The sequence below is a fragment of the Dendrobium catenatum genome, unplaced genomic scaffold (assembly GCF_001605985.2).
Source record: "Dendrobium catenatum unplaced genomic scaffold, ASM160598v2 fragScaff_scaffold_1079, whole genome shotgun sequence".
Classification (NCBI taxonomy): Eukaryota; Viridiplantae; Streptophyta; class Magnoliopsida; order Asparagales; family Orchidaceae; genus Dendrobium; species Dendrobium catenatum.
In genome coordinates this window covers 43,117-53,155 of record NW_021319541.1, presented here as the reverse complement: position 1 = coordinate 53,155, position 10,039 = coordinate 43,117, and positions in this window count along the sequence as shown.

The following is a 10,039-nucleotide window of genomic DNA, read 5'->3' as shown; positions in this document are numbered from 1 at the left end:
AAGTTTTTTTATCCTTTTTAAAAGAACTTGAGTTTGGATTATCAAATTCTGAATTTCTAACCTTTTCTGGGCTATGCGTTGTCAATCCAATTCTACTAAGTTTTTGATTAAAACTAAGATGTAACTTTCTCATTTTAAGAATATTTGCTTTTTCACTAGATCAGGGAACATTTTTTTTTCTTTTGTTCATTTTGTTTTTTGTGCCTCCTCTCTTTTTGAAAATGTCAAAGGGGGAGAATGTAATGTTGAATTTGTATTCTTTTTTTTTTCAAAAAAATTAAAAACAACAAAAATATTTTTTATCTCCCCTATTTTTTAAAAGTGTTTATTCTAGTGAGGGGGAGATTAGGAGAAATTGCTTTTTTGAAAATTCAAATTGAATTATTTGCCATCATCAAAACGAGGGAGATTGTTGCGGATCAATGGTTTATTATTTTGATGATAGCAAATATTCTTATTTCTTTACGACAGCATTATGTACTGACATTTTAGGTTCACACAATCGGGCTGCAATTTGGAATCAGCTCAAGATTGGGTAGACTTGGTCTGAGTCAGTTTGTACCCTTTTTCATTTCTTGAGTCTATTATATTTGTTGTGGCTCCTGATGCTTTGTAACATATAGGAGTTTCTGACTGTTTCCTACAGTTTACTATTTTTGGTAACATCATCCTGGACGATATTTATATCGGCCGGGATGATCTGTTCAAAAGAAGAAACTCTAATTAGGGCATCCTCATTAAAGTAGCCATCATTATGCAAAACACATCGTCCTGGATGATTTTGTATCGGCCAGGACGATAGGCTCAATTAAGAAAGAATCTGCCGCCATATCTATTTAGAAATAAGCTATTTTTAGACATCGTCCAGGTGGATTGTCCAGGATTATAAAATATCATCCAGGAAGATCCAGGTCAATTTTTCTAAAATTTCTCTGAAATTTAAGGAAAGTAATTATGACTTGATTTCATGATTAAATCATCCTGGATGATTGCAAAATCGTCCAGGCCGATATGCTGGATGATTGGTCATCGGATAGCAATTTTTCAGGGCGATGTCGAGGACGATATTCCACAATTTGTACTGATTGTCTATATCATATTATCGTCCTGGACGATATGAATAAATTTCTTATGATCATTTCAAATCTTCCTGGCTGATTGGGCTTAAATTGTACTGATCGTACAGGACTATATGCCTATCATCCTGGATGATAATGTTGGCAAATTATATTAATGAGCTCATTTTGAGAGCTTCTATTTAAGCTTTGTTAAGGCACTTTTGTAAGTGTCTTTGGTAGCTATTGTAGCTTCGTTCTTATGGGGAAAACTTGAAGAGAAAACTTAAAAGGGAATGAAGAACGGGTGAAGTCTGAGAGAGGGAGAAGATCCTGTGAGGGGGTACTCAAGGGAGTGTGGAGGGGGATTCCACACGGTTGCTCCGGCAGGCTTGCACCTTAATACCATCAGATTCAAGGCTTGTCTCGAGGGAAGTTCACCTAAGAAGAAGATCTCTTTAGTGTCAAAGGACCCGGGGACTCCGCCATACCGTGGAAGGTGGAAGTGATTTTATAAGGGCTTCTCTGCCTAGTTGTGGGGGCTAAAGGAGAGACACTTATTTTAGTGCAATACTTGGAGGGTGCCTCCAAGGAGTGGACGTAGGTCAAGGTTTGACTGAACCACTATAAATCCATTATGTTCTTTCATATTATTTGCTTCCACATTTAATTTTAGCACTTATTTTATTTGTGATGATTTTGGTTTGTGAAATTTGTTGAGCTTTGCTTAAAGTTTTTAAAATACCAATTTACCCCCCCCCCCCTCTTGGTCTGTCTTGGTCCTGTTCTTTACGTTTTTCTTAGTCTTGGGCCAGTTCTATAAGGTTTAACATCCCTAACGAACTTTCATTCTATAGCATGTCAATCATTATTTTGGACTAAATTCATAAAATTTTAATTTTCTAACATAGATCATACTGTACGATACTGCTATCATCCCGTATGACATGTTTTCATTCATTTGTATGCATGTAGATGGTTATCTAGGTAGAATTAGTTATTATAACTGATCGTACGTATTAAATTGTATTTCGTCTGTATGAACCATATGTCATTCTCTGTCAGGGATGAACCTAACCTTCATTAAAATGATCTTAAATAACTAATCATCCCAGACAAACACATGTTCGTCTTTATGATCGTATGGTACAAAAGTATGTACGAAAGGATACCTCATAAATTATGTGTTTACAAAAAGTCATTTCATTTTGAACATTTTCGTTCGTCCATACAAATAGTTTTTGATCTCGTACGATCACAAGATCGTACGTACAAACTAATTTTCATACTATATGAATTATTTTTCTTTAAATAGGAGGGCTTTAGAATTCATTTTCATTTACTTCAACATCCTCCTTGAATTTTCTTCTAAATTTTGAAATGGCAAGTTGTAGGAAGCGTGGTAGAGTTTCTAAGGGTTCGTTATCCAGTGGTGGAGACAAAATTTTTTTGTCTAGAGAAAATAAGGATTTCTTCTATAGGTTTTTCGCTTTAAAAATCACTCCCTCTAGACTATTGATTAAGGATGATATCCACTTTCAAGTCTTGCCTCTTTTTGCTTCAACCTAGTTCGCCTTTATTTTGACTCTGATACATGCTTAACATAGGGAGACCTTTCACTACTTTTTAGTGAATATAAGTTTTAGCGAGGACGAGAGTAAGATAACTTCATTTGTGAGAAAATAACGGGTAGAAATAATTAAGGAAGATCTAGGAAACTTTCTCCATTTAAGGACTCATGGGACAAGAGCACACTTTCTAACTTCCAAATCTAACTATGTTGGTCTAAAATAAATAAGACTCTTAGAGGTGTCACTCAAGTTTCTCACTTGGCTAGAGTATATACTTTGAATCAAAATACTAGAGTCATCCATCATATCCCTAGAACTTCAATTATTCATAAGGCTGGTGATTGCATAAACATTACTCATCTTCTGTCCATAGTTACCTATTTCATCATGACTGGACAACCAAAAATGAAGCCCAACTCATTCTAGATTACATTCATAACCATTTTGAAATTGGGTTTGCTTCTCATAGGAAAAAGAAAAATATTGCTCTTGGACATCTAGTGACCTATATCATAGAAAATAAGTACAATATTATTCATCCTGATATTCTCTCTAAATTGCCAATTTTCTTCACTAATGCCTCTTTTTTATCTTTTATTTTTTGGAAGAATGATAATTTAAGTGAGGATACTGAGGGAGGAGGGGGAGCACCTGTACCTACTCAGGGACCAGACTTTCAGGATATGGTCTAGCATTTTGACCGATTTGAGAGTCATTTTGATCAATGTTTTGATCAAATTCAAACTCACTTAAACTAGCAGCATGCACAGTACCAGCAAGAGATGGGTTTGATCCTAGGTCAATTCGACTCAGTGAACATTAATATAGCTATGATGAATAGCTATTTCTCAGTCTTCAACCAACCTCCTCCTCCAGACCAGGGTCTTTTAGAGTTTTAGATATACTTCTTTGTAGTTGTTATTGGCAATCCTCTCCAGATGTGATGATTTTAGTGTTTATGTCTTTCTATTTTACTTATCTTTGTTTATATTTATGTTGATGTTGTGTTATTTTGATGTTATGAAAATTGATATCAAGGGCTTCAATATATATGATCTTTAGTTGATATCAATTAAAAATGTCTTGTTTTGATTAGTTGTTTTTGTTCGTTATTTGAAATGTGAGTTTGCCTATATGATAATTCTGTTTTAATTAATCTAAAAGTGTTATAAATTAACCTGCATTACAAAATTAATTTCATTATGAAATCTATTTTTTCAAAAATTTAAGTTAACTTATAACTCGATCAAGTTAAGGATATTAATCTCATATTCTTTTTAGGCAAACATAATTTGAATATTATTATTGTAATTTTGATGTGTTATTATTTTTTTATTTCTTTTTCAATATAATTATCTTTGTAATTAGAGAAATTTAATTTGTTAGATTATTGATTTTAAAAAAATCAATTTAAAAAAAAGGTATATAAAAAAGAAATGTACAATGTATACAAAAAATTGAAAGAATGTGTAATAGTTCGCAAAATGAAAAAAAAGTCACAAAATTAGCCCAAATAGAAAAAGATGCACAAAGTGTGCCACAAATATTTTAAAAGATGCTTAATGTCACCAATTAATATGTTCTTTCCTATATTGTTTAATCTTTATTTCAAATCAATCTAATTTTCAATTATCTTTTATTTTGAAAATTGAAATTACTAATCTTTTTTTCATCACTTTTGCAATAATTCTCCTTATCTAATTATCTAGAATGCTTCATGACCTTGATCAATTTTTCTTATTTAAGTTATGCTTTCATTTAAGTTTTTTTAATCTTTCTTTTTCATCTAATGGTAATTAACATTGTTATTATAATTATATGACTAAGCATCATTAAAAAAATTAAAACTAGATAAAATCATCCGCTAAATAGACGACTTAGTGCTGACTCCGCACATCTCTTGCTAGCTCAACTAATTGATACGTTATCAAGTCGCCTCTTTAACAGACCACTTTTGTTTTTTTTTTAGTATTTTTTTTTTTTTTTTTTTTTTTTCTGTTTTTTTTTTTTTTTTTTTTTTTTGTGTAAAAAAACATTGTTGTGTTCTTTATGGAATTCCCCTATATTCACATGTTTATTCTTTTAGGGGAAGCTAAGGAGATATTTAGGATATACAAGTTTACTCAAATAATAATTATTTTACCATCATAAAAAAGGAGGAGATTATTGAGATAGTTACAATTTAGTTTTTCGATTGTTGATATTCTTGTAACATGTATGTTTTTTATGCTTTCAAATATTATTACTTTCATTATAATTTCTCCTTGCATATTTTTGAAGTGTTTTTTGGTTGTTTGTGTGTACTAACATTTCAAAGAAATTATACTCCAGATTATTGAAGACTTCAAATCAGATTAGTTTAGGGTTTATTGTAAATGAAGTTTGTATTTTTCATTTTATTGGGTCTGAGAGAGTGTGATTCTAATTTAGTAACTCTGCACACACACACACCGGGTGAGATTTTAAAATTTACAATTTTTAAACTGATTGTACTGTACAAACTCATTTCATACGGGACAATTTGTTTAGTAATTTCCCCTGCAAGCATTCAAACAAATATAAAGTAGAAAGTTTTTCTAAGTATGGATCATAGTATACGATATCCCATTCATATGTATGCCATCTAGTGTATAAATTAGATGGGTCCCTTTTCATTCTGACAAATTCAAAGTTTTTCTGAAAGGTTCATATCGAACAATATCATCATCATACGTATACCATCCAGTGTATGAGTTGGATGAGTCCCTTTTCGACCAGACAAACTTCAAAAATTTTTAACGGTTCATACCGTATGATGTCATCATCATACGTATACCATCCAATGTACGTGTTGGACGGGTCCCTTTTCATCCAGACAAACTTGAAAAAATTTTGAATGGTTCGTACCATACGATGTCATCATCATACGTATACCATCTAGTGTATGAGTTGGACAGGTCCCTTTTCGTCTAAACAAACTTGATAAATTTTTTGAACTGATCGTACCGTACGATGTCATCATCGTATGTACGCCATCTAGGGTATGTAATTTTGGGGCCCCTCTTCATCATAAAGAAGATGAAAAATTTTCTAACTGTTCATATAGTAAGAACTTGGTTCGTACTGGATGATCATTATGTACAAAATCTTTTCATACTAATTCACAACAAGTTCGGTCTCAATAGTTTTTGAACTATTCGTATATACAAACATACGGTTGTACATGTTTAAAATGGAAAATTTTAGTTTTCTTGATGGTTTTTCATGTCTTTCATATAAAAGGTCCTTTAAATTAACATGAAAAGTATTATTCTTAGTGATTTTTCAAGGGCAAAAGAAAGAGTGACTGTTTGAGAGTATTTGAGAGAGATTTCTTGTAAGTGGAGTGCGAAGGGTTCACAAGAAAACTCAAAGTTAAGGATCTCTTTTGTATTTGTGGCTTTCACTCTTCTTTTCTTCTTTCTAGTTGCTTGTGAAAAGATCTTTCAAGAAGATCTAGTACTCTACTGATACATGGAGGGTGTAAATAGATGACGGTACTCTGTCGACACTTGGAGGGTGTGAATAGATGATGATATTCTGCCAACTTGGAGGGTGTAAAAGGATGATGATACTCTACCAATATTAGGAGGGTGTAAAAGGATGATGATTCTCTGCCGACACTTGGAGAGTGTGAAAGGATAACGATTCTCTGCTGCACCGGGGATTGGTGGAAGAGAGGTTTTGTAAAGGCTTCTCCACCATGTTGTGGGGGAAAAAGGAGAGTCATTTTAGTAATAGTGCAACACCTGAAGAGGGAGTCTTCAGGGAGTGAATCTAGGTCGTGTTTGATCGAACTACTATAAATCTTTATGTATTTTAATTTCTGCATTTATTTTTTATAATTTAATTACTGTGGTTGAAAAGCTTGTTTTCAAGTTAAAATCAAATTGCTGAAAAAGAATAAAAGATTTTCTTAGGATACAAATCAACATCTTGTTCTTTCACTTCTCACCTACATCAATCTGTCTTTGAGTCACTCCTTGCTCGTAAGTAATTAGTTATCCAAGAAAATTATCAATAGAAAAACATTTAAATCTTTTGATTACATTATAGCATTGATCTTTGATCATAAGCAATAGGTAAACAATGAAGAATCTTATTAACTTTCTCAGCATTTGTTAGTTATTTACCTTTAGCATGAAATGAGGTGACTATTTATATGAAATATGTATATATATCAGGGATTGATTCATTTGGTTTCATGCGAAATAGTACAAAATCTTGTAGCAAAATGTTCAATCTAGATTATTTTATTTTATTAGACCCTTAAAATGTGATACAAAATCTATCCCAAATTATTTTCCCACTTTTATAGGTAAAGACAAGTATATAGTCTTCATATTTAAGTGTAAAAAAAACTATTCAAATATTTAGTATTTCATTAAGATAATTATTTTTCATCTATAGTCTAGTCAGGAAATGATGTTTCAGTTCTAACGCCATCTATAATTCTAGTTTGCCTAGTGTATCCTTCATGTACTAAAATTCACATGCAATTGTCAAGTGATTGAAGAAAAGTAGATATATATGTTTTTCAAATATTGAAAGGGATGTTATCAAATAATGGGGGTCTAGTGATGGAATACCCTTCAGGTGTATTACAATTTTCAAAAGTAGCCATGATCATTTTTAAAAAGTTGTCTAAACCTTAAATTTTTAAAGTAGGCTCTAATACCACTTGAAAGTCTATATAGATTGTTAGGCCTAAAGCAATTATCCCAATGCTAACCAAGATGGGGGTGAATTGATAATCTAAAAAAAAACCTCTTTGAAATTTTATAGAAATCATTTTATAATTTTAGCAAAATGAAAATTTTTATCAAACTAAAAACTTTTCAACCACAAAGATAAAACATGCAAAAAATAAAATGTGGTAAAATAAAAAATATAGAAATTTATAGTGGTTCAGTCCAATTAGACCTATATCCACTCCCTAAAGAATTCCTCTTCAGGCATTACACTATTACAAAAGTGACTCCCTTTTTTCTCCTATAATTAGGCAAAGAAGCCTTTATAAATCACCTCTCTTCCAGCAATCCCCGGTGAGATAGAGTACTATCATCCTTTTACACTCTCTAAGTGTCGGTAGAGAACAGTCATCCATTCATAACATCCTGGTGTCAGTAGAGAGCCATCATCCTTTCATACCCTCCTGGTGTTGGTAGAGAATCTTCATCCTTTCACACCCTCCTGGTTTTTCCAGAGAACTAGATCTTGTCCAAATATCTTCTCTTGAGCAACTTCAAATAAGTAAGGAAGAGATTCGATAAAACTTACAAAGAGAACCTTACCTTTGGGCAACCTTGTGAACCCTTCACAAATTCCATTTGCAAGATCTCTTTCACACTCTCAAACACTCTCCCAAAGAACTCTCACACTTACTCTCAAAAAAAAAAAAGAAGAAGCATCCATCTATAGTTAGTTTTTAGAACCTTATATATGGAAGACACAAAAAACCATCCAAAAAACTAAAAAATTTCAATTTGACCGTACATAATCATATAGTACAATCACAAATCATATGTAGAATCAGTATAAAATTTGTAAGTATAATCTTGCACAAACTAATTTTATACTTTGATTGACCTGTGTACAAATTGACATCATACTGTATGATTAGTTTAAATTTGAACAGATTTAACTAGTATAATTATCTACGAACCAACTTTATACACCAGAAGTTGTCTGTACAAAACCAATATCATATAGTATAATCTATTTTAATTGAATCATTCTTCATTAGGTATGAAAATGGTTGAGTCCATTTCATACTCTAGAAGTCGTCTGTACAATCCTAAGATCGTATAGTACGAACAATTCAAAACCTTTTTCCTGTTTGTATGAACAAAAAGATACGCAATCATTTCATACTCTGGACATCATCTATATAAATCTAAGATCGTACAGTCCAAACAATTCAGAAAAAATTATGAGTTCATCAGGACAAACTTGCATGTATCTATTTCTTACTTTGGACGTCATATGTTTGAAGGTAACTTCGTAAAGTATGAATAAGACTTAGAAAATTTTCCTAGAATGGTTCGATAAACTTCATTCTAGAGGGATGCTCAGGTTAAATCGTCCCATACGATCCAAAATTGTACATTATGATTAGTTCAAAAAATTTAGGTTTTTACACTCACCTAGTGTGTGTGTATGGCTATTTAATTACAATCACACTCTCTCAGACTTAAGAAAAATATAAAAAGAATAAACTTCAAATATAATAAATCCTATTCTAATATGTCTTGAAGTCTTTAACTGTTTGGAGTATGACTTCCCTAAAATGTTAGTACACACAAATAACAAAAGCAATATTTCCAATATATGTTAGGAGAAACACTAATAAATATAACAATATTTTGGAATCATTAAAAGCACACATGATATAAAAATATATTTATGACAACTAAGTTGTAATATTTATCATTGAAAAAGAATTTAAGGATAATTTCTATTTCTAATGAGATATGTAGAAAATAGTCAAGATACTAGTAAATAATGTATTTTGAACTAATAATAATGAATATCCTATGTTTTTTCCTAACTTGACTCCTCTACATTAGTTTTGAATTAGAACATAAGCATTATTAGATCTGTATCAATCATATAAAGGTTTATTTCCTTACTATAGTTTTTCTATCTATATAAACCCTTGAATACTAAATATTATATGTTTATGCATGCAAGCATTCCATTTCAATTTCCTATTTATTTTAATCTGCCTCCATTGAGGCAATGCATCACACTAGATGTTAAAATTTGTACATGTACACTACATAAATTAAATTAAGAATGGGACATATTAAGAATAATCATTCATACTTTAAAACATAATAGTTTACATGAGGAAGTAAAAACATTTTCATGTTCTTAGTCCAAAACTAAGGGTTTTGTTGGCCATGGAATTAAAATTTAGCAACATAACTTTTATTACTTACTCAAAAAGAAAGTACAAGAAGATAAGAAGAAAGAAAATCACCTAGAATGAGGAATCCCAAATAGATCTTTTAGATGGACTCTTCCCAAAGTGAATCTCCCCTTACAACTATGCTCTTTATGCTCATTTCCTCTCCAATTGATTATTTTCTTACTATAATATTGACCAGCCACTCTAAATGATGTATCTCACTATTCCATATACTCTGTAAGGCTTTTAAAATAAGTTCAAACAACCTTACTCACACAAAATATATAAAAACTATAATTAACATATGAACATAATTGGCTTCCATGATTCTCTAAGGGTGGTGCAATAATGTTACAATATGTACTAGCATCTCGGTGCTACTAAATATTCTCTATTGAGACACTGTGTTAGCTCAATATGACTATTTGTTGATGTGGTGATATTTATGATTGATATTATGAGGAACATATATTCCTTAATTG